Here is a 26,818-nt window from a genome sequence, read left to right as displayed (position 1 = left end):
TTCTGAGATGCCATTTTATTGCTCACTCAGTTTGGTGCATCTTTAAAGACCTTAAACTCTGTACTTCCCTTCCTAATTCACACAACTCATTTTACCTTTAAAGACACAGAAGAAAACACAATTCTGTTTACTGGCCTTTCATGCCACTCATTCTGTTATTTTTTCAACTTCCTAGACGAGCTCTATCATGAGTGTCCTGGCTGGCTGCATCACGGTTGCTGAGGAACATCAGATCGGAGATAAATCCACAGGACCAATAGAGCAGCAGAGAGAATCACTGGGGTCTCCCTGGACCTCCTCCCCCACCCCTCCTTTCCCATTAACACAAGTTACCAGGATCGTTATCTAAAGAGGGCTTGCAGAATCAGTGAGGACCTCTACAACCCCACATGCAGCATCTTCCAGAGCCAGGACCACCAGGCTGCTGAATGACCGATGAACTGCTCATACAAACCTTCCGAGACTCTGCTCTTTATTTAACAATAATACGAATTTATTTTAATATTTGTATATATGTACTGTGATATGAATAGTTTGTGTCTGTGTGTTTGCACTGATGACTGGAGAACACTGTTGCATCAGCAGTACTTGTACAATCGAATGATAAATGAACATGAACTTCGACTTGTTGTAACGGACTTGTTGTGTTGGAGTATACCTGTGAAGCAATCTTCAGAATCAGAATTTATTGTCGTAAACATGTCATGAAATTTGCTGTTCTGAGGTAGAATGATTGTGTATATACCTTGGAGCTTTTAGTCCATTAAAAGTTGTGGTGAATGTCTGCCAAGCTCCCTGTCTCCCCTCTGGCGAGTCTTGCTGTACCAACATTGGCTGCGCATTATCTCTACTGTTAAGGACACTCCCCTTGGATATAACTGTATATGCATCTATTATCTTTCATTATTGTACCATGAGTTTCTGCTAATAAAAGCCATGATTATTATTTGACCACATCGTCTTTGTCTACTTCATCAACTGGCACTTCAATTTTATTAGTAGAAATGGATGCAGCACTCAAGCCAGAGCGGCTGATAATTGACCCGTCTGCCCCAAGGGCCAGAGAAATTTTCAACCACTGGATTACTTGTTTTGATTACTACATGGCTCGAAATAACGTGGTCAATGAGGCGATACAATGGGGCCACCTGAACTCTCTGCTGGGTGAGATCCCTTTCGCCATAACACAAGGAGCTACCGCTCTGGCTATAGCCCGGCAACGTCTGACTGCTTACCATGCAGTGCCATGGAATGTGGTGCTTGCTCGACACTGGTTGCTGACTAGATGCCAGAAACTCGGGGAAAGTGATGCTGCCTATGCATTGGCTCTCAACCCACTGGCAAATGAATGTGATGTCAGGGCAGTCAATGTGCAACATCACAATGCCTTGAAGCTGGATGCTTTAGTCAGTGGGATTGACTCCAGTTACATCTGACAGAGGCTGCTGGAGATGGAGCCCTTAACCTACATCCAGGCAGTCACTCTAGCCAAAACACTGAGAAGTGCCATGTGGTCCAGTGAAATGCTAAAAAACGAAAAGGAAACATCCAGGAGTGCTGGAACCCCGAAGGAAAGAAAAAGGCAAACTCCTGAAAAATGGTACTTCTGTGATAAGAGCTGGCCCCCCAGACAGAAGTGCCTGACTCAGTTTGCTACCTGCAGCTATTGTGGGATACTCGGCTACTTTGCTAAAGCGTGTGAGGCGAAAAGTACTCCCACTGATAAGAAGAAGAGAAGCACCCAGAAAATGCTTCCTGGAGCTGCAGAAATGGAAGACAACTGTGAAAAGGGGTAATCTTCAGACAAGCAGGCAAAATCAACTTCACGTGACAGTGAGGTGAGATCCCCTGTGATAGCTCAATTGACTCCAAAGCTTGGGGGATGTTACAAACTGGAACGGTCAGCTGTGAAGGGGGAGGTGAATGGTGAGACTCTTGATTGTCTAATAGACTCGGGGAGTGCTGACAGCTACATCCATGAGAGAGTTGCCAGAGCCTTAAATTTGCGGAGATATCCAGCGAACCAAAAGATATCAATGGCTTGTAGTGAACTTACAAAAACTGTACGGGACAAATGGATGCAGTACTCAAGCCAGAGCAGCTGATAATTGACCCATCTGCCCCAAGGGCCAGAGAAATTTTCAACCACTAGATTACTTGTTACTTTAAATTTACTTTAAATTTGCAGGAACATTGCCTGGCTGATGTGTGGCTCTTTATTATGCCAGAGCTCTGCGCCCCTGTGCTACTGGGTTTAGATATTCAATCTTTAATGAACAGTGTAGTGTTAAATTTCGGTGGGACACTACCCACACTTACCATCCCCCGCGCTAGTTACTGCGGTCTGTCCACATTAAAGATCAAAGCTCCCTCCATTTTCAGTGATTTATCCCCCAAGTGTCGGCCAATTGCCACTAAGAGCCGTTCTTACAGCAAAGAGGATCGTGAGTTTATCAAAGCTGAGACCTAGAGATTGCTTAAAGAGGGAGTAATTGAACCCAGTAAGTGTCTGTGGCAAGCCCAGGTGGTAGTTGTGAAAAATCACACTAAGAAATGACTGGCTATTGACTACAGACAGACAATCAACCGTTACACTAACCTGGATGCCTACCTCCTGTCACGCATCAATGAAATGATTAATCAGATAGCGCAATACAAAGTGTACTCCACTAGCGTCCTCAAAGCAGCTTACCACCAAATCCCCATTAAAAAAAAAGGAATGACCCTATACAGCCTTTGAGGCTGATGGGGGGGTTATACCAGTTTTAAAGGGTACCTTTTGGAGTCACTAATGGTGTGTCAGTGTTTCAGAGGGAAATGGATAAGATTGTTAGGATGTATGAGTTACAGGGTACGTTTCCCTATCTGGATAATGTCACTATCTGTGGGAAATCACAGGCTGAACACGACAACAACTTAAAGAAATTTTTAGCAACAGCTAAAGAACTCAACCTTACATTTAAAGAGGGCAAATGTGTATTCAACGCGACAGAGCTACCCATTCTGGGCTACATTGTCCGCAAGGGCGAAATCCGTCTTGATCCAGAAAGAATGGCCCCCCTTAAGAGGTTACCACCCCCAAACTCAGCTAAAGCCCTTAAAAGGTGTATGGGATTCTTTTCCTACTACTGCAAGTGGGTTCGGGACTATGCCACGAAGGCATGCCCTCTGACATTAAATCTTTTCCTCTCTCTCCAATGGCCTTGAAGGCTTTCGAGAGAATTAAAGCTGATATTGCCAAAGTTGCACTCTCGTCCATTGATGAGGATGTCCCAATCCAAGTGGAAACTGATGCCTCAGATTGTGGCTTGGCAGGAACCCTTAAACCCTGTGGCATTCTTCTCCCACAGGTTACGCGGACCTGAACTTAAACATCCTGCCATTGAAAAAGCAGCCCAGGCTATTATTGAAGCTGTTTGCTACTGGAGACACTTTCTAGCTGGCAGAAAATTTACTCTTGTCACTGATCAGAAATCTGTAGCCTACATGTTCAGTATTAAACACAAAAGTAAAATCAAGAATGATAAGATGGCACGCTGGCGAATTGAACTCTCAACTTATAATTATGAGATCCAGTACAGACCGGGCAGGTTAAATGATCCCTCTGGCATTGTCACGATTTGCTCCTGGTGCTCACCTGGAGGGGCTAAAAGAGATCCATAGCAGACTGTGCCATCCAGGAGTCAAGAGATTATTCCACTATATAAGGGCTTCCTTACTCTCTGTAAGAAGTCAGGAAACTGACTAAATGCTGTCCTGTTTGCACAGAATGCAAACCGCAATACTTCAAAGCTCCAGAGGCCTCTCTCATCAAGGCAATCCAACCCTTTGAGAGGATTAGCTTAGATTTTAAAGGGCCGTTACTTTCCAACAACAAAAATGTATTTTCCATATTGTAATTGACGAATATTCTATGTTTCCCTTTGCGATACCCTGCCCTGACATCTCATCAGTATCTGTCATTAAGTCACTTGACAGAATTTTCAGCATTTTTGGTTTTCCCAATTATATTCATACTAATAGAGGCTCAGCATTCATGAGCGCTGAACTGTGGTGAGCCCTGCTATGAAAGGGGATTGCCACCAGCCATACCAAGAGCTACAACCCGCAGGGCAATGGGCAGGTTGAAAGGGCTGATGCTACAGTCTGGAAGATTGTTAATCTTGCTTTAAAAACACATGGTTACCCTGTTACCCGGTGGCAGGAGGTGCTGCCTGAGGCATTACGTTCTATTCGGTCATTATTGTGTACTGCAACAAATCAAACACCTCATGAATGTATGTTTGCCTTTCCTAGGAAATCAGGAACTGTGATGGACTGGCCAGCCTCTTTATCTGAGCCTGGAACCGTGGTGCTGAAGAGCCATGCTCGGGTGCGTAAAACAGTCCCCCTAGTCCAACCAGTTTAGCTACTGCAAACTAACCCCAACTACGCTCGTGTTAAATTCCCAGTTGTGAGTACGGACACTGTACCCCCCAAAAATCTGGCCTCGCCTGGTTCGCCCCTTCCTCGCACCCCTACTCAGAGGGAGCCTGAGAGGTTGGACTCACCCCCCGCCCCCATCCCAGCCTGTGACCCCTGGTAAGCTTTTAGATGGCTATGCTGAGGCTCCATTGTCTCACACTGGTGATTCTGGAGTGGGTCCAGAAACCAGTCCTTCCCACACTACAGACCCAGGACCTGTACCAGTTCTCAAGGTTGCAAAGGAGCCACCTGTTTTGAGAAGAAGCACCAGAATTCGTAAACAACTTGATAGGCTGACATATTCATAAAACATCTCATTATATTTCAATTGCTTGCTAGATACTGGCATATTTTGGCTGTTAGAGTATCTCAAAGGCAAACAAGGTATCCATGTATCACTTGGTTCAGTCTTTCCGAGGAGCTGTCCTTTTGATTTTAACCCTTCTTCTGCCAGGGGAGACTGTGGTGAATGTCTGCCAAGGTGCCTGTCTCCCCTCTTGCAAGCCTTGCTGTACTAACATTGGCTGTGCATTATCTCTAATATTAAGGACACTCCCCTTGGATATAACTGTATATGCATCTATTGTACCTTGAGTTTCTGCTAATAAAACCCATGATTATTGTTTGACCACATCGTCTTTGTATACTTCATCAACTGCCACTTCAAAAATATTAAATGAATTGCAAGCTATGATCTAACTAACTTTCTTTAAACATGTCAGAATAACTGCATCCTGAGTGTGTGGCAATTGTTCAAGTTTTGGTGACACGAGAGAAGTGGTTTATTTTGCATTGCTAATTCTCAGGAGAACTGTTGTCAACCAAAGTTGGCAGTCACCATAGGTGAAGTAAACTGTCTGTCCAGGACTGGAGAAGGAGGAATATCTGCCGCAAGCTATCTAGGTCAAGTTAATCTTTCAAACTCCAATTTTACAGAATACCCTGGCGAGTCCAGGATGGATGAACCAATTCTATATACTGATGAAAAGAGGAGAAATTTGAATATCAATGTCAAAAACTGGTGTCTGAAGAATATAAGGCATATACATTAATCATTTAAGCAAATTAAATAATGAAGAGTAATTAAACAATTCATACTGCATATCTGAAATACACTTCACTGATTACTTTATAATATAATTTATAATCCTTTATATAAAACGACAAAGGAGGTTTGCTGCATTGGTAATCTTATTGATTGCAGCAAATACTACTTTTGACAAGCCATGAGATGTGATCTGAATTCATTTTCACTGACCTTGAAATCAAAGCCATGTACAAAGGAAAGATAGGACTGGAATGATGGATTAAAGAGTAAAATAAGCAAGATGGAAAGTGATTATCTGCTGTTCATCCAGTTTCGGAGCATGCCCTTCACCCTTAGCGTGGAATCTTGATACTGCTCAGGCACCTTTGATAAAAACTGGATCCTATTTTTAGCGACGAATCATGAAAATGATTTAATGTCTTGAGTAATTCAAACCTTGGTTAAACATGCAGCTCTCATGCTGTTTAATTATACATACAATTTAATGTTCATGTTTAATGCATTTATTTAGGTTGTCAGAAAATATTTGACTGCCATTATCCATCAATTCTGAATTGTATAGAGTATGAACATTTATTGCTTATTTATTGTATATTATTGCCCCTTCATACAATCTTTGGGTGAAAATGCAATTGCACCCTATTCAACTCCACCTTAATCATACAGATTGCAGTGGCTCAACTTAAAGATTAGAACAAGCTGGTGGTCTTGCTAATGTCACCCATGTCCAGAGAATGGAAACAAAATGTAAAAAATAATTGCTGTGGTATAAGGCAGTTGTTAACTTCAAGTTAAGAACAGCTTGATTTGGAAACCATGCCAATTATTTAACATGAAACAAAACCCCAAACTAAGAACAAATCAAGCATAAATGGGGGTGGGGTTGTTTAATCAAAACAAAAGATTTTTGTCTTTAAAAATTGTTTTACGGGGGAGTAGAAGTTTTTAAAGGAAGATATTCTGGGTTTAGAGACTAGGGAACAATATGAAAACACAGCAAATAACGGTGAGCACATAGGAGTGGGGTGGGGGTAAGGTGATGGATATAGCTTAGGGAATACGCACAAGAACTCTTGGAAAAGGAAAGACAAGGTTAAAAGAGATATATGAAATGGCGATAGTGTTTAGAACTAAGAAGGAACAGTTAAAAGCTTTTAACTAAGTATTGGTTCGTTAAAGCACCTCTTTCATCTTGGCATGTGTTGTTCTCTGCAGAATTGCTGACACCAGACCTCTGAACCAAATTAGTCAACATGGTGGTTCCTAACTCTAAGTATGCGACTCTCTCAGAATTTCAGTGAAATTATTCATAAACGTTGAATAAGAATTCTACGAAACCATAGCTGGAACACGTAATAAAAAATGCACTGATAAGGAGTTTATACGTTCTCCCCATGTCTGAGTGGGTTTTCTCCAGAGGCTCTGGTTTCTTCCCACCATTCAAAATGGACTGGGGGTATAAGTTAATGGGATACAAATTGGGTGGCATGGACTCGTGGGCTGAAATGGCCTATTACAGTGCTATACGTCTAAATTAAAAAAAAAAAATTCTATGTGGGTTTAGGGGTAGAGATAGAGGATGTGTTTAAATAAAGAAGACTCCCAAGCAATCATCAACCATAATGTACCTATCATAGTCCTTCAGTCTATGATAGGTATATTATGCTAAATGCTTGATAGGAATTGATCATTGACTAAAGAGCTGAGGAAACATTCCTGTGAAAGGCTTTGATGTGTTAGATGCAGCAAGGGCTGCCCAGTTCATTTTCCTAAATTGAACTTAGCCAAGGGTTTTCCAAGGGATGTGTGCCACGGCATGGTGGAAACCTCATTACAGCATTAATTTAGACACTCAAAAATGAGCAAATGATTAAAAGTAGCTTAAAAATTGCCAGAACTAATCCTTTGAATAGATTAATACTGTTCCAGTTGTTGCAATTGCATCCATGTGGATCTTTGCACTGAATGTTTATATTTCACTCTACCCACAGTGATTGGTTGCCAGCTATTGTCCCATCTCTCCCCTCATCACTGTCTTTTCAAGATTATTTCATCGTCACATAATGAAACAGAAAATGTAATATTACTGAAATTTTCTTTAGTCAAATGTAAGACAAAGATTCATTATCAGCAAAAAAAGCCCAGGACCCTTTCAGCCAGGGAGAGAAACGAAAGAGTCCCCCAGTCACTGAATGTCCATAACTTCATCCCCAGAGCTTCAACAGCCTCTGCAGGTACACAGCTTTCAGTCCAAATCATCAGGAACTCAAGCCCCAGATGCACACCTTTGACAAGGTCAAGAAGCCTCCAGCATCCTCTCACATCCTGGTTCCGATACCTAGTACCCCTTCAGCCAGTCTCCAGCAGTCTACCCCCTGGTGCAAGTCCCTTGACCACAGTTGCCCACACTCTATGTGGGTTCCTCGCCTCGAGTCACCAACAGCCCGCAGTCTTTGTTCTCTTCAGCCTCAAAGCCCATCACCAAGGTTACCATCCTGTGGGACATCTCCTCTGCTTCTCTTTCTCAAACAGGGTGTGGTCTCTCCATTTTCTGGTGCTCTGCACCAGTCCTCTGCTTCCCCAGAGTCCGCAACTCCTCATGGCCACTGCCATTCATAGACACTGCAGTCTTGGGCCCAGACCACATGGTTGCGGGATTTTAAAATAAACCACCGTCAGGTCCTTTAACAGACGATTTAAAGCCTGTACAGAGCTGACGGTAGTTGGACTGGGCGGTTGGATTCCATGGGGGAGCGCTGAGACTTTGCTCCCCGCTCTCCACTGGTCCATACCAACGGCAGTTCTGCCATTACAGCAGCAGTGCTTTTTTTAAAAAAAAATCCTCTTGACACTTTCAATCCAGATGAAGTGTTTCACTGTGAAATGTTGGCAGTCTATTTCCCTCCACAGATGCTGCCCAACCCATTCATTTCCTCCAATAGTTTGTCTTTTGCTCATAGTTTAGTTGTTAGATTATTTGTTCTGCTAGTGCTATTGGCTGGAAGAAGATTGTTTGACCCCCTAAGGCCACAGTTACTATTAAGTTTCCAATGATGTTGAACTTTATTATCACATCAGATCTACAGCAGTTAAACATACAGAAGGTGCATCCTACTTGCCCCTCTTCCCTTCTGTCAGTCATTAATTCTCTGATGTAACAATTAATGTTTGGGATGTACAACACTATTTGTCCATTTGATTGACATTTGTAATCTGATAGCATTTCTGACAAGTATTAGATTCAATCAATGAACACAGACTGTTGTTTAGAACTGGATAATTAGAATAAATTTATCCAAGTGGCTCTTGTGTGAATGTGCACAGAAAGTGGAGTGAAAATAAAAATGCTCAAGCCTGAAATGCAATTACATATTTTGACCATTGCAATATAAAGGACACTGTATGACCTGCAGAGTTTCTCCAGCTTGTGATTTTACATGTTCATTTAGTTCAGAAAAAGGAAAGCCACTATTTTGGTGAAATATACAAAATTCTGACAGAGCTCAATAGACTGAATGAGAGGATTTTATTCTTAATTTCAGGATAATAGTCGCAGAGGAAAACAACGGAAAACTGGACCTTTCGCCCAATGAGTCCACATTAACTCCATTTTCATGCACATGATCCATGGCTTTTAGTGTCTTCTGTGGCTTGGTGATTCATCTAGAGATAAATGAGGGTGACTGCAGATAAACTGGAGCAACACCTGATGTCCTGAAACATCTTTTGCCTTCCATTGGCACTGAGTTCCTCCAGCATCTTGTGTGTTATTCGTCCAGATAGGTTTAAAAAATATTATGATACCATCTTCCTCTACCAACGGCTCATATTATGGTCCAGACTGGAACCATCTTCTGAGTAAAAAAAATGTCAGATCCCCTTGAATTTTCTTACATTTTAAGCTTATGGTCTCTGGCTTTAGATATCTCTATGATGGGAAAATAATTTTCGTTAACCACCCTATCTATATCCATCTCTTTCAGGTCACCATCAGCCTCCTTCACTCCATAGAGAGCAAACAGCTGACCCAGTTTCTCTTCATAACTGAAACCAGGTACCATCCTGATAAATTTCCCTGTTCCCAATTCTGAGCAATCACGCCATTCTTCGGATTACATGCAAGGATGCATTATGACCCTTATGCTTTTATTGTCCAAGTCAGGATGTAGAGCTAAGGGCAAGGGTCTCAGGATATGATGAGAAGTTACTCAGAGAGTGATGAACTTTCAAAATGTTCCACCACAGAAACTGCGGAGACCAAGACCACAAATATTTTCAAAGGAGTAGATAGATTTCTCAATTAAGTGCGTGGGAAGACTATATAATGGTAGAGATTGACACTTAATTGTACTGAATGGCAGAACAGAGCTGCAGGGTTGAATACCCTCCTCCAGCTTCAATTTTTCTATGTTCCATATAAAAACAAATAGACTGTTGTGCTTTTTACATTCCTTTCAAGATATTTTAATAGACCAGAGATATAATGTAGGAACAGGGCAATGAATTTGGACACAGTACACTCTCATAAACAGCATTACAAGTTGGGCTTTGGTGGGATAGAAATGTTGATCATGACATTGTGGGTAACTTCCCTGCCTTTCATTTGACGGGTAGCTCATGATCTTGGGATTTTTGATGATTGCTACAATAAAGAGACAAGGCCTAGGTTTAATGGGCTTATCAAACAGAATATCCAAATTTCTCAATCCCATCCATCTTTTTCCTATTTTCCCTTTTCTACAGCTGCCAAGACTCCTTTTGTGAAAGCTGAAATTCAAACTGGTTTTACATTGTTCCACAATTGTCAGGTGATCTCTTACACCTAAACTCAACAGTCACACTTCAGACCATGATGCTACCTTATTTGTACTTTCAGTTGAACCTGTAAATGTAGTTGGCTGAAGGGTAAACCAGGAGAGTGTCCCTTGACAGGTGTGGGACAACAGGTTACAGGGAAAGTGGAATTGATAGGTTTGCTCTCTCTGATAACTCTATTTTAAATTTAAACACACAGCCGTAACAGGCCATTTCAGCTCACGAGTCCACTCAGCCCAATTTACACCTATTAACCTACTCCCCTGATACATTTTGAATGGTGGGAAGAAACTGGAGCCGGCGGAGAAAACCCATGCAGACACGGTGAAAACATACAAACTCCTTACAGTGCAGGATTCGAACACTGGTCTGGTCTCAATCGCTGGTGCTGTAAAGGCATTGCACTAACCGCTACGCCCAACTGTGCCACCCATAATGCAACCGTGCTGGAAGAATTGCTTCCTTCTTTGCAATGGAAAAATACGGGAAATACATGGGTCTTGTGTCATTGATTCACATCCAAATTAGTGAGATTCCAGGGAATTGCAAACTGTATTGTAGAATGGTGATACTTACTAGTATTTGTTTTCAAACTCTTGTGTACTGGGCTAAATTAAACAATGTGACTTGTTGCCAAATTCAAATCATTTCATGGATATTACTTCACAATTAGATGTACTTTGCAGAATATAGATCCAGTTAGAGACGCCTTGTTTAATTTGAACAATTTATTTTCACGAGAGAACATAGCATAAACAACACCCAACTACAAATCTTGTCATAATTTAAATAACATACTGTTTAAATTCATTCATTTAACCAGTACCTTGCTCCCTGCAACCTTTACACTTCAACATTTCCACAATACATGGCTTTATCAACTGACTTTTTGTCCCCCAGGTTCCTTCAAGGCAATGATGCTCCTCCCTCCCCCATCCACTGATGATTCCCACTGAGTTCAAATAAATGAATCTACCGATGCAGTAATGACTACACCATAACTGGCATGTCAAAATACATTTCATTGTCTGCAGAATGTTCAGGTTTCATTTAATTTAATTTACACCTGCCAGCTCTGCCATCAGGAAAAATCAGCAAATTTAGAAGCAACTTTAAAGCACATTGTGAAATAGCTTCAGGACGTCTTGCTGTGGAGAAACATACAAAGGATCCAGTATCATGACAATCTAGAGATCTCAGCAGACAAGCATATGAATAAACAGTCAGGATATCTTCATTAACTCAATCATATACTTTTCAACTGTAGGTAAAATATAGTTTTCAGCAAAATATATTAAGGATGCATAAAACAGCTGAGCTATAAAACCAGCAGTTGCCTTTGCAATTCTACGTCATCTGTTATAAATTAAATTTCAGTATTCATTTTGCAATTCTGCATTTCAAGATGATGCAAATATGTGAAATTATAGATTTTGTATTTTAGCTATTATTGGCTATGGGTCTGCTCCCAACCTTTTTTACCAAATACTGTAGATTCTGCCCAAATGAACCCAGTAGAATCCTCTCATTATCATACCAAACCTGTCAGCTACAATTCTGGTTTTCAGTGGTCCATGACACTAAACAGCATTCAAAAAACAAATGAAATGAAGAGGGGTGGAAAGCAAAACTGAAAAAAAAAATCAAGTAGAGAAAGGTAATCAACACAAATGAGAAGCAGATGTCTCACAAGCAGCTCCAATGAGGGATAAAAGAAGCAGGAAAGGTGCATTTATTGTTTTGTTACCAAGAATCATTTTAACATGTGTGATGCCATGCAAAAACAATATTTTTTGACATTAAAGAATAATTAAATGTATCATTTTGAGTTAATTTTTGATATTGAATTAGGAACAAGCTATTCTGCTGTCAAAGATTTTGCCTCACAGAGGCAGTTAACAAATGATTTAGATTTGGTCTCATGATATAAACACAACATAATACATAGAGTAGCCATCTTCAATAACAGAAAGCACAATCATTCCCATGCATACCTTTAAGGGCTATGAGAACAAAACAAATTTTGGCAGGTGGGACCTATGTTGCGTGCCGAGACGTTCTGCTGTTTCAGAATCAGTCATTGTAAGGAGGCCTTCACCTTTCAGATATTGGCTGCCCAAAATCTGGTTCAACCAATTCATTTTGCAAAAATGTTAATTATACTATTGCCTGGATTATAATTTTTTTTTTAAATTAAAAAACATTAGATATACTGCACTGTAACAGGCTAATTCAGCCCTACGAGTCCATGCAATCTACACACCCCATTAACCTACATCCCGGTACATTATTTTGAAAGGTGGGAGGAAACCGGATCCCCCAGAGAAAGCCCATGCAGACACAAGGCGAACATACAAACTCCTTACAGACAGTGTGGGATTCAAACCTTTGTCCAATCCCGATCGCTGGCTCTGTATAGGCGTTGTGTTAACCGCTACGCCAATCGTGCCGTGATAGGTTTCCTCTAATCTACAGAGGGAGAGTGAAAGGTTATGTAGTGAGAAAAGCCATGGTTTCAAGCTGAATGTTAATTTCCAGTAATGGAAGGCCACATTGTTTGGCTACCCAACACCACACTTGTCAAGAAGTGATTTTATTTCAAGTTCTGTCATGGGAAAAGGTTACCATCTGGACAAAGGGATTCAAGAGTGCCCTCAAAGCCTCAGCAAATAAATACAAGGATCTCCACCAACTCCTGGCCCACAAGCGTTCAAAGAGCATTCAGGATAGAACTAAAGTCCAAACATCAAGAACAAGAGAATCCATGTGTAAAGGGGTTGTTCATTTCATAAACTATTGACTCATACCCTGTTCAGTCTCCTCTTACCCTGACTTGCATTTGCCCCATTAACCCTGTCTCTCAGCACAGAATGGAAAAGAGAGGGACTGCCAAAGAAGAAATACACAAGATAATAGTTTTCTAAATTCTTCAGTTTCCATATATAATAATGACCTCTTTTTGATTATCCATTCAGCAATAAATAAGTGTCCATTGTAACAATATATTAAAAAAAACACTCAGAAATGCTGGAAGAACTCAGTCAGTCTTGCCTTGTCCATAGGAGGTAAAGCCATATTACTGACGTTTTAGGCCTGAGACCTTCTTCGGGGTACCTGTAAAAGCAAAGAACAGATGGGAGAAGAATGGGAGGGTGAGGAGTCCATAACAATAAAATGTGTTAATTGGATATGATAAGAGGAGAGGCAAGAATTGGTTTTGGCTCTGTGAAAAGAGACAGAAGGAGAGACAGTGCTGGGGGAAAGGTGATAGTGGGGGGGATTTAATGGAAGCTGAAGAAGTCAATGTCAGAGCCATCTGGTTGGAGGGTGCCCATGCAGAAGATGAAGTGTTGTTTCTCCAATTTGCGAACGGACTCGGTCTTGAAGTTCATGAGACAATGGACAGACATGTCAACAAGGGAACGGTCTGGGAATTTAAATAGATGGGCACTGGGAGATTCATGCTATTGTGGTGGGCAGAGCCAAGGTGCTCAACAAAGCGATCTCCCAGTCAGACCCTGTCTCTCCAACAGGAGCATCAGATGATCCCTGCAGATTCACAAGTGAAATGTTGCTTCACTTGGGAGGACTATTTGGGTCCCTAAATGGTGGTGAGGGAGGAGGTATTGGCTCAAATGGAGCAATCACATGGGTAAATGCCGAGGAGACTATTGGTGGGGAGGTAGGAGTGGACAAGGGAGTCAGGGAGAGAGTGGCCTCTGTGAAAGGCAGAGAGGAGAGAGGAATGTGTTTGGTGGTGGGATCATGTAGTAGGTGCACATTATATTTTTGCCTTGTAGGTCACAATACAGAAAGCAGCAGAGTGAAAGGGAACTTTAAAATGTGCATTTAAAGGCACTTTTTACACAGCCACTGAACAGCAGAAAATTTCAGAAAAACTTCTGCTCCAGTGGCAGTTTAAAAATGTTGGGACAGAATTTTTTATCCAAGTTTCATTCCATATTTTTTCCACTCCTTCCCCCTACACATTCTTACACGGAGCGGCTGCCGTGTAAATTGACCACAGCCACTCTAAGAAACAGGCCTAATGAATACAATGTTCCCCTTCTGACAAACTCCGCAACACAGGAAGGCTATGTAAAAGTGCCCTTGTGTAAATGTGCCCTTGTGAAAGTGACCACATCGGGACACACTGGATGCAAGTATGCCAATCAGAATAATTCTGAGGTTTTGGTGTAAAAATGCCCAATACATTATTCTCCTTTACTGTAGAGACTCCCATGCCTCTTCCCCAAGCAGGCTTCAGGTGGAACAATTGGAAATGAAGCCAAGATTGGTATTAGAAGTGTGAAATGGGAACTATTTAAATTCATGGTGTGAGTGATTGAGAGGAAACAAAACACTCCCTGATTTGTTTTTCATTTAATGTCACTATTGTTGAAAGTGAGTGTCAACAGTTGGCCTTGAGCTGAGACATGTGTATAGCCAAAGGAAATAACCTCTTACAAGTTGATACAAACTTAACTGAAATATATGAGTTCTATCTCAGACAATATAGGTGAAATCTAGTTCATTGCTATTCCTTCCATCATCAGTTTAAAATCAATTGGTACAGCAGGTGGATATAAAATAGCAAAAGAGTCAGGTCATTGCCAAGACCAGTCAAATCAATCAAAATTTCTCTCCAGAGAAAGAGTGAAGCCTATAATTTGGAACGGCTTTCTTGTGCAGATCATTCTTATAATTAGCAGTTGCAATAGATATCATATATACTTAAGCCATGTTGAAATGTGTGTAAGATTATGTTTGTACACATAGCCAACATAGCTAGAAGGTGTAATAGACTCGTTTCACTATGTTCCAGCAGTTCTTCATGTCTCATTATACGTCTGGAACAAAGTTCAGTTAGAACAAGGGAGGTGGGGGGGAACACATACAATGAGAAGATACAATTAGAACGCTAAGAACAGTGGAATGAATTTTGACCCGAGCAATGAGATTCACTTGAGGGGCTGTCAGTGAGATTTTGCAAGAGAATAAGGGAGAATGTGGCCTAAGAGGTATCTGGATGAGTCTTTTGGAGGCTGAAATGCTTAATTGTCACGAAAAAGATTGAAGCTGCACAGTTGCAGTGGCACTTGCAGAGAAACGACAGATGTCTGAGTGGTGAGATTAAAAAAGCTCCCAGGGAGTTCAACAATGCAGGAATGGCATGAGATAGGCACTGTAGTTTAGTTTAATCAGAAGTGGGTGTAGTCATTGCAATAAAAAAAAAATTCGATGGGAAGCCCAGACTGCCCAACTATGTTTCATACTTTCTTATGATTTGGAAGGGGGCCATTTGGCCCATCTGGAGAATGATGGCTTTCAAAGTATGCCATCAATTCCACTTCCCCACCCCATCCTATTTTCCTGTAACAACTTCTCTCTCACATGCTCATCAATTCCACCAATGCATTAAGAGAAACACTTGCGGCCATATGGAGAAATTGAAAAGTCTACACAGAAGACACTGAATGTCAAGACTGACCTTGCATCACCAAGAGCTGCAAGGTAGCAGCATATAAAATGACACGGTACCAGGTGATTGCTAATGAGAAGTGGCTATTACTTACTTCACATCCTCTAAATGCATTTAGTGCTGGAGGAGCAGGGCAGACAACATCCATGAGTAGAAATGGTCAGTCTGGACCCTTTGTCAAAACAACAGGGAAGGGGGTAATATTACAGGAAAGGAAGCCAGGGGAGGGCCCAGAGGTAGGTGTGATAGTTGGAGAGACAGGGAGAGGAAGAGACCACTAAAGGAGAGTAAAGAAAAGAAAGTGAGAAAAAATAAGTTCAGGACTAAAAGAGGTAAAGAGAGGGAAAACAATTGAACTAGATTGTGGATGGGGTTACCTAAAATTTGAAAAAGAAAATCCATGCTATTTGGAGGACTAAGATATGTTGCTTTTTTTTTCATTTTTCCCCTCCATCTAACTTCTTCACCTCCTGCCCTCCCACCTCTCCCTCCATCTATCTCTCTACCTATCATATCTCCTATCCTATCACCTCTGGATGTGACCTGAACTTCTTTCTCACTTTTTTTTTTAAAAAGCAGAAAATTACCCCTTTCCCAGTAGACGAAGATTCCAGCATCTGCAGTGTTTATGTTTCTCTATAGTTCTATCACATGGTCTATGTTCAGTTGAATGTGGATGTGGGATCAAGGACCGATGCTTATACTTAAAATGGTATATGTATCATCCAAAATATTTCAGTTACAATGGACAAGATACAGGCCATAATCGGTGCCATCAATATGATGAACTAAGCATCACAAGTTTTAATTGAAAAAATCTTTTCAGAAATATTCAGGCACCAACGTGAACTCAGTGCAAAACCCAAAAGAAGCAAGTTGCAGAAAAAAAGTTAAATCTTGGTTCAAAATAGATGCAAATAAATTGCAACCAAACAAAAACATTAAAGTATTACTTAAAGCAAAGAATTTGCAGAAGTCAGATCATCCCAATACAAAAGCTAATTCTTTTTTCACCAAATTCTGAAACAAATCCTGACATTATTACATCAATTACAGAACAAAGTTTTTAAAAAAACTGTGCATCTCATGCATGACTTGGTATTGAACCTTTATTTGCTCACAATGATCCCACAAATATTGAATCTTGCATATGATGTCTTAATTTATGGAAATATTATACATCATATATAGTGGAAAACAAAATAAGTTTCATTTGCATCAGAGACATGAATGAAGAATAAGCAAAAGATATGCTTTCATTGTCTTTTGAGTGAAAATGTTTTAACAACTCCCAAGAAACATTTTAAACATGAAAACACCATTGAGCAAATCTGACTAAGAAATATTCTTATAGTTCATAGTACGAAGAAGTGTCTTCTGAAAATAGAAGTAGATGCAAATCATCGAATTCCTGCAAGAAAAACGACAGGGCAAAGCTGATTAAAGATGCAAGTTCGGCCTCAACTCATTAAGAAAAGGGTAAAGATGCCCGAAGGATTTCAGAGGGCAAAGGTAATAGAATCGATAATTGACAACAATGGAAATTGAAGAGAGAGGTGGAGAAGTGTGTGATACTTTGTGACAGAAGGCAAGTTAGCGATAGAGATAGAATTAGAGATTCAGTTTTGAATTAACAGATTGTCAAATATATGTAGTTTATTTAGACTAAGAGCAGGAAGAGATAGAAATTAGATTTTGTTTCCTCTTGTGTTCAGGTGAATGAAATGTGGCATGATTTTCCTCACTCATTTAAATTTAAAGTCATCAACATGACAGTCTGCTGTTAGAGAGACAGTTGAGGATAAACAAGATGATCTGAGTATTATTTGTGGACATATGGAAGGTGACCCTATGCCTGTGGATAATACCATCCAGGGTCATGAAACAGACAGTAACTTCTGCAATGATATGGAAGGTATGTATGCTGTGTGGAATGGGGGCAGATGCCTTTTTATTCCCAGTACAAAAGCAGCTTCAGCCTGGGGCAGCCATGAACTCTTCCTCCTTTTCTAGCTTGTTTGCTGTTGCGATGACCTTGTAATGTAAACAGGGTGGATTTTAAGTAATGGCAGTGTTGGATCAGCAAAGCTGTTTCCTGAAACTGCTCTGCAATATATTAATGAAAGTGAATGTAGCCGTGAGCTAAGAGAGTGGGTGCAGGAGTTCACATGATCTCAGCAATTCAGCCTTCCTTCAACATTTCTTTTCATGCACAAATGTAATTTTAATTTAATTATGGTTTTTTGGTTCAGAGCGTTAAACATGCTAATGTGTTCAAATGATAAAGTTGCTTACATATAGGCATGGAGCAATGCCATAAAAAAAATGCCCATTTAGTGTGATGTTATTTAAATGTAGTCCATGAACTACTCTTTGCAGACGATGCCGCTTTAGTTGCCCATTCAGAGCCAGCTCTTCAGCGCTTGACGTCCTGCTTTGCGAAAACTGCCAAAATGTTTGGTCTGGAAGTCAGCCTGAAGAAAACTGAGGTCCTCCATCAGCCAGCTCCCCACCATGACTACCAGCCCCCCCACATCTCCATCGGGCACACAAAACTCAAAACGGTCAACCAGTTTACCTATCTCGGCTGCACCATTTCATCAGATGCAAGGATCGACAATGAGATAGACAACAGACTCGCCAAGGCAAATAGCGCCTTTGGAAGACTACACAAAAGAGTCTGGAAAAACAACCAACTGAAAAACCTCACAAAGATAAGCGTATACAGAGCCGTTGTCATACCCACACTCCTGTTCGGCTCCGAATCATGGGTCCTCTACCGGCACCACCTACGGCTCCTAGAACGCTTCCACCAGCGTTGACTCCGCTCCATCCTCAACATCAATTGGAGCGCTTTCATCCCTAACGTCGAAGTACTCGAGATGGCAGAGGTCGACAGCATCGAGTCCACGCTGCTGAAGATCCAGCTGCGCTGGATGGGTCATGTCTCCAGAATGGAGGACCATCGCCTTCCCAAGATCGTGTTATATGGCGAGTTCTCCACTGGCCACCGTGACAGAGGTGCACCAAAGAAAAGGTACAAGGACTGCCTAAAGAAATCTCTTGGTGCCTGCCACATTGACCACCGCCAGTGGGCTGATAACGCCTCAAACCGTGCATCTTGGCGCCTCACAGTTTGGCGGGCAGCAACCTCCTTTGAAGAAGACCGCAGAGCCCACCTCACTGACAAAAGGCAAAGGAGGAAAAACCCAACACCCAACCCCAACCCACCAATTTTTCCCTGCAACCGCTGCAACCGTGTCTGCCTGTCCCGCATCGGACTTATCAGCCACAAACGAGCCTGCAGCTGACGTGGACTTTTTACCCCCTCCATAAATCTTCGTCCGCGAAGCCAAGCCAAAGATTTAAATGTGATTGTGTGGCAACTAATGAAAAAGTAAACAATTAAAATTTGAGGATTTATCAATGTGGCACAAATTTTGTGCTTTACATTCTGTGTTTGTCACAGGAATTGTAGGGTGTACAAAAGAGTCCAGACTTGTAAGGTATGATGCAGATCACAAAGTGCTGGAGAAACTCAGGTCATGTAGCACCCATAGGAAGTAAAAGGCAGTCAACATTTCAGGGATGAGTCTTTCATCAGCAATGTTGAAAATCATGTAGGATCCAAAATAAAATTGTTGGGGGAGAAGGGGAAGGTGGAGGAATACAGGCCATCAGGCAAGAGGTAACAGGTGGGAGGGTAGAAGGGAAAGAAGCTGATAAGTGATGGGGAAAAGAGGGCAGAGGGCTACAAAAGACTGATCTCTGATAGGAGAAGGAAGGGAAGGGGGTGGGTATCAAAAGGGAGACATGTACAAGGCCATTAAATACCCTACACAAGATAGACCACCAGTTACATCATTGTTCATGGAATAAATGTAGTAATTCCAACACAGCCATCTCAAATGCAAAAGTGAATTTTCATTGAGGCTTCAATATAATGTAAAAAAAAAGACCTGGCTGGGTTGGTCCCAGGGTGGCTGAGAAATAAATTTAGGTATTCCGCCTTTAATGAACGATTTGGATCTCTTGCTTCTCTCACCATCCCCTGAAACCTATGATTCTTTTCTTAAAACATCCACATATCACCCTCTCAATTATGAACAATATCCTGCCTAACTTTGATGACCAACACTTATCCCTCAACCCTTCAACCTGTATTCACCTCCACATACCAGTTGCTTCCTATCCATTGTCCTCAAGCCCTCTCCTCTTCTCTCCAAATTCCCAGGCCTTCCTCCCTAAGTATCTTATCCAGCCTTGACTGCTTTCCTTCAGACTATAATGGCAAAGCACACAATGGAAAAGACTGGAGACACGTAAAAGACTACAGATGCTGGAATCTAAAGCAAAACAATCTGCTCAAGTCCAGCAGCATCAGTGGGAGAAAAAGAATGGTTGATATTTCAAGCTGAAAGCCTTTATTGACACTGAAGAAATATAAAAGAGATGCTTATGTTAGCAAAGAAAAGGCTGTTCCTTCTGGCCTCTGCATTGGTCAATTGTCCAGCAGTAGGCCTTTGTTTTCTTATTGCAAATGACCATCAATGTGATTTTACAGATGCTGAATTTCTAGGTAATTCTTACACCATGTATTTAATAGGGAAGAGTTTTGATAGGTACTTTGTAAAAATGGGAAATGTATTTAAAAATAAACCTGGGGTGAGTGAGGAAAGGCTTGGTCTGTTTTAAAAAAATCACAGAATGAGGCTTTTTAAATGCAGAGAGCCAGTGGACTCAAATTGAGAATCACAAAAAGGCAAAATTCTCAGAAACAGAAAGTTGCTAGGATTGAGCAGATTATTAATGTGGGAAAGAGCAAAGCCTTGGAGCAAAGGATGGAAAATAGCATATTGTCATTAATGGGAGAAATCAATGAAAACAAACAAGAGCAAAGCTGAATGCATGGCAGGCCTCTATTCCATTGTTTTCATGTGAAACAGATCACACCAGCATGGCAACAAAACCTCAAGCAGGATCTGAGGCCCCAGTCCCACCACTGCACAGATGGATTTTAAGAGCTCGTTGTCGATATTTTCACCATTCTTAAATGGCATGAATGTTCAGAGATATTTAAAGACAGTTAAGTGGATTTAATTAATTCAGAAGTAATAAGTTAACATTAGACTATAATGAATTAAGCAAAACAAATAATGAACATTAAGGACAGCACAGTTAGTGCAGCCCTGTTACAGCGCCAGCAATCGGGACAGGGCTTTGAATCCTGTGCTGTCTGTTAGGAGTTTATATGTTCTTCTCGTGTTCGTGTGGGTTTTCCTCCCACCCTTCCAAACATACTGGGGGTTGTTGGTTAATTGCATGTAATTGGGTGGCATAGGCTTGTGGGCCAAAAGGGCCATGCTGTAGGTCTAAATTTTTTAAATATTAACCTGAAATTTCCATTTTAGTGAAGATTGGTGCAAGGTTGACAGAGCTAGGGCTTTTCAGCAACAAAGGGTGAGAAATTACTTCATAGAGGTATTACGAGGGGCTGAGATGGGTGGACAGCCAGCACCCTTTTCCCAGGGAAAACAATAGCAAATACCACATCACTGCATGATAGTTCACACAAGAAAATCAATAATAAGTGCAGTTAATCACCAATTTAACATATTTAAAGTATTTCTTTGAGCAATGTGACTTTAAAAGCATTGATCAATATTTCTAACATTAGGTCTGTTTTGAGGGGAAAGAATTTAAAGGGACAAGGACTTACAAATCAAGGACTTTTTTTGAAATATTTTATTTAAGTTTTCCTACATGTATTTATGTCAAAGTATGAAGTGGAATAATCATAGCTATATCAAATCCATTATACATGATGATTTATACCCCCCAAAAAGCCCACCAACCCCCTCACCCCCAAAAATATAACCCCACAAAAAAGAAAAAAAGGGGAAAAATGAAGAAAAAGAAAAATATCAGTCCTGGTTGCCACTCAGTTCCAGCCCTTTCAGTTTTATTTATTTATTCCGAGGAGTTGACAAGGTTTCATCAGGTTTAGGGAAAACCATTTATAAATATATACCTATAATATGTAAATTATGGGCACCAAATTTTCAAAAAAGTATCATATTTATTCCTTAAATTATATGTAATCTTCTCAAGAGGTATACAACTATGTAAGATGTGCCATCTTTCCATACCTAAATGCAAATCAAATATCCATGTCAATGCTGCACATTTTTTTGCAACTGCTAATGCAATTTTCATTTACAGTATTCTTTTTGATATAAATTCAATTTTGGTCTCATCACTGAAATATTACCCAATAAAAACAACATTTAATATTGTGGAAATTTATCTCCCTTGACTTGTTCCAAAAAAGTTTCTAATTCTATCTAAAATGGTTTCAATTTTGGACATGACCAAGTAGAATGTAAAAAAAGTCCCAGTCTCTAAAACATTCATCTGACATATCTGACTTAAATCTATTTAATTTTTGTGGCTTAAGATGCAATTCATGTAAAATTTATACTGAACCAAACTATATCAAACATTTATTATATTTGTCATATTATCATGACAAAATTCTGACCAGTTTTCCTCCACAATAATAATATTCAAATCTGCTTCCCATCTCTGTCTAGATCTATGAATTCCCTGCTTTTGAGTTCCCTTTTGCAATATATACACAATACACGGCTGAAATAAATTTTTTAATAAATCAATTACAAATCAAGGACTTTTTTTCACTCCTTTCAGGTAATAACGTTATTGGCCCCAGTTTATCTTGTAAATATGCTTTTATTTAATAACAAAATATTATATTATTTTGTATTCCATATTTATTTTTTTAATTGATTGAATAACATTAAATTTCCTCCTTTATAACAGTCTTCTATGTTTCTAATTCACTTAGAAAACCAAATATTCAAAAGTTGATTATTCATTGCAAAAGGGGTAAGATTATTTTGATTCATAGGCACTTTAGATAACATCAAATTCCTCATTCCCATTTCAGTATTTACTTTATTCCATATATTAATCAAATGCTTCAACAGTGAGTTTCCCTGTCACCAGATATGAATCTCAATTCCCATTTATATATAAAATTCCGATAAATGGAATAGAATACCTAGGGGAATGGGTAGATAACAATTTAAATAATATATTTAAACTGAACTAAAACACCCCTTTACATAAGAAAATTGATGAAGACAAAAAATGGATGGAATTGCCAATAACATTACTGGGAAGAGGTAATTGCATTAAAATTAATATATTTATTAGAGTACAATATTTTTTTAAAAACATTGCAACAATTTTTTTTTAGGAATTAAACAAAAATGTAAGTAAATTTCTGTGGAAGGTCATGATGCCGAGGGTTTTGTTAAAAAAAATTAACCTGGAAATTTTAATTAGGAGGTGTACAACTTCCAAATTTTAAGAATTATTATAAGGCAATGCAAATAGGAATTCTCTCTTTTTTGAAGAGGGAGAGAAACCAGCATGGATTAAGATAGAGATGGAAAAGATAGAGAGAAGACACCAGAAGATATTGAGATTAATATGTGGTGAGAGGGGCACCTTCTTCATATAAAAGGACTAATGTCAGAATATTGTATGTTAGCAAGGTCTTTGGAAAGGACTCGGATGGAAGGCTGGTCTGGAAGGTCAGATCAAATGGGACGAGCTGGCCACCTGGATACAAGCACCCAGGTTGGTAGTGGAGAATTGTTACTCAGAATGGAGTTTCAAGAATTGGATAGCCATTGGAAAGAAACTGTTCTTGAAACAAGACATGCTTGTCTTTAGACTTCTGTACTTTCTATTCAAAGATAGCAGTAAGAAAAGGTTGTGACAAAGATGATGGAGATTCTTTATGATGTTGGTTGCCTTCTTGAGGCAGTGCCTCACATACATGTTTTGAATAGATGAGACTGTGATGAACTTGGCTATGTTCTGCATTCCTAGGCACTTAAATTCCCAAATCAGTTTGTGGTGCAACAGGTCAGTATACTTTCTAGCATACACCTGTGGAAGTTCGATAAACTATTTAACAACATGCCAATCCCCTCAAATGTCTTTGAAAAAATAGGCATTGATGTTCCTTCTTCATGGTTGCCTCAAAGTGTTGCTCTAGGAGAGGTCTTCTGACATATGGACTTTCAGGAAATTGAAGATAATAATCCTCTCTTGCCTCCATGCCATCAATGTGCACAGGTACATGGTCCCTTGGACACCATAATATCAATAATAATCTCCTTTGTCTTGGTGATGTTGAGAGCAAAATTGTTGTTCTGGCACCACTCAATAGATTCTTGATCTCCATGGTGAATTCTGATTCATCATTTATACTTATTCAACCAACAATCACAGGTGGACAAGGTGCTGAAGAAGTTAGTTGGCATCAGTTAGTGCACTGAATACTGGAGCAAGGAGCTCATGATGCAATAAACTGTACATTGGTGTGACTATACTTGGAATATTGTACCCAATTAAAGTCATCCAACTACAGGAAAGATATCATTAAGCTGAAAAGGGGGAAGAAAATATCCACAAAAATGTTGTCATGACTGGGCGCTTGAATTAAAAGGAGAGGTTGGATAAGCTGGGACTTTTCTCCCTGAAGCATAGGAGGTGAACAAGGGGACCTAATAGAGGAATATAGAATCATGAGGGACATAAATGAGATCAACATTCATTGCCTTTTTACCAGAGTAGGTGAATCTAAAACAAGAGGGCATATCTCTAAGGTGAGAGGGAAAAGATTTAGAAAGGATCTGAGGAGTACCTTCTTCACACCAAGTATGGTTGGGTATATGAAAGGACTTGCTCAAGGAAATAGCAGAAGCAGGGATAATTCGAAGAACATTTCAGTAGATACATGGATAGAAAAGATTTCAAGGGATATGGGCCAAATGCTGAAAAAGGAGACAGATTTGGTCAGTATGAACAAGGGCCAATTTCGATCCTGTAGAATTCTATAATTCTATAAGTAAAACATGAAAATCTGCAGACACCATGGATGTTGTAAAAGCACAATGTTGGAGAAACTCAGCAGGTCAAAGTGTCCTTTATATAACAAAGATAGAAATATATAACCTGGGTGCTTGTTATAGGCTTGAGTCCTTCATCAAGGAAGGGAAAAATGTCTAAAGAGTAGGGGGAAGGGGTGGTCGCAAAGGTAGGAGGGGATAGGTGAAGAAGGGAGAGAGGGGTCAGTGGCAATCAAGGGAGAGGGATGGCTAGATGAAGGGAGGGGGAATAGAGGGAGAAGAACTGGAAAGGGGAAGGGAAGAAGGGAGGGAGGGGAAAGAGGAAAGCAGGTTAGCAGAAATTGTAAAGTCCATGTTAATGCCATCTGGCTGGAGTGTGCCCAAACAGAAAATCAGGTGTTGTTCCTGTAATTTGCAGGTGGTCTTGGTGATACAGTACACAAGGCCATGGATAGACGTGAAGTGTGACACAGAACTGAAGTGGTTGGCTACTGGGAGGTCTCAGTCAATGTTGTGGGCGGAGCAAAGGTGCTCAGCAAAGTTCTACCAATCTGTGCCCAGTCTCTCTGATGTCGAAGGCTACAAAGGAAGCACTGGAGGCAGTAAATCAGTTCTGCAGATACACAAATGTGGCTTCACTTGACAGGCCCATTTGTGGCCCCAAACCATGGTGAGGGAGGAGGCATGGGTACAAGTGTTGCACCTTCTGCGGCCACAGGGGATGGTGCCAGGGGTGCAAAGGGGGAGGAGGGATAAGCACATGAGGGAGTCATGGAGAGAATGGTCCCTACGGAAGGCGGAGAGAGAAGTGGGGGGGGGGGGGTAAGATGTGTCTGGTAGTGGGATCTTGTTTTAAATGTTGGAAATTCTGGAGGATAATGATTCTGTACCTTTATTTTGTTAAGTTTTAATTGTTACAGGCAAGAATGCAAAGTCTGAATCATATTGGGTTTATCAGAGACATTTAAAAGGTTTTAAAAAAAGCCTTGGTGTGCTTGAGAGGAGGCAAGGCTCTATCCATAGACTTGGACACCTCCAAACAGAATTAGTTTATAAATTCATCTGCTTCCAGACAAGTTAGTGTGGGCAGCATGTGAAGTGTTACGTTAGAACAATCCTAATACAGTGCCAGCGACATGGGTTTGATTTTGGCTCTGTAAGGAGTTTATACCTTCTCCCCTTATCTGCATGGGTTTCTTCCAGGTGCTCAAGTTTTCTCCCACCCTTAAAAAAAACATATAGGGATAGCATGTTAATTGGTATATTTGGGGACATGGGCTTAAATTTAAATTTAAGTATATTGTGAACTACAGAAGATTTGCCTCAAGGAAGGCCAGGAAGTTCTGAGTGATGGGTGTCTATGCACCTGTCACTCTGCTCCATTGCTGAACATAAACAGTTTCTAAACTGCCTGTCTCATTTCACAAATCTATACTTTATTCTTCAATTCTACAGCCATACCTGACAATAGAAGGAAGAACAGAAACTTATTTTTATATAGAATAGGGATTTTCTGTCCAAAGATTAACAAGAGCAAAGTTACTTTTGGATTTATTCTATGTTATTTGGATTATTTCTGAATGTACATTTGTTCAATTGTTTTCATTAAATATTTCAATCATTCATTTACAGCATTATTAGGGTTTAAAGGTTTCTAAATATCAGAGACATTTAAAAGCTATTAAAAAAGCCGTGGTGTGCTTGAGAGGAGGCAAGGCTCTATCCACAGACTTGGACACCTCCAAACAGATAATTGGGTGTGTGGCAGGTGTGCAATTCTAGCCCAAGTTGGTCTTAATATTTGGAAAAGTAAAGCACCTTATACAACTAAAATTTAGTTTTGTTTAAAAATACAGATAATTCAAAAGTTGAATTACATGGTTATAATATTACCAGGGACCTTATTGACCCAGTTACCCCAAACCAGTAGAGAGTTCTATTAATACATGACATAATTAGATTTATATGTATGAAACAGCTTGGAAAAATATTAATGCTAACCTCAGTGACATTGCATATGAAACCACTTAAATTTTGAAATATACTGATAATCTTCTGCCTTTT

At 40.2% G+C, this 26,818-nt stretch overlaps 1 long non-coding RNA gene across 1 annotated transcript in view; it reads left to right on the top strand.

Moving 5' to 3' along the window:
• The first annotated feature begins 1,540 nt into the window (after window positions 1-1,540).
• LOC138743014 (uncharacterized) overlaps window positions 1,541-26,818 on the top strand; it is a 42,979-nt gene continuing 17,701 nt past the window's right edge. The window contains exons 1-4 of the long non-coding RNA XR_011344595.1: window positions 1,541-1,838; window positions 4,297-4,372; window positions 9,496-9,566; window positions 17,164-17,321. This is a non-coding gene — a long non-coding RNA (uncharacterized lncRNA). The remainder of the gene's footprint in view (window positions 1,839-4,296; window positions 4,373-9,495; window positions 9,567-17,163; window positions 17,322-26,818) is intronic.

The sequence above is a fragment of the Narcine bancroftii genome, chromosome 9 (assembly GCF_036971445.1).
Source record: "Narcine bancroftii isolate sNarBan1 chromosome 9, sNarBan1.hap1, whole genome shotgun sequence".
NCBI lineage: Eukaryota > Metazoa > Chordata > Chondrichthyes > Torpediniformes > Narcinidae > Narcine > Narcine bancroftii.
Note: the sequence above shows the minus strand (reverse complement) of the source record. Positions and strands in the feature narration are given on the sequence as shown.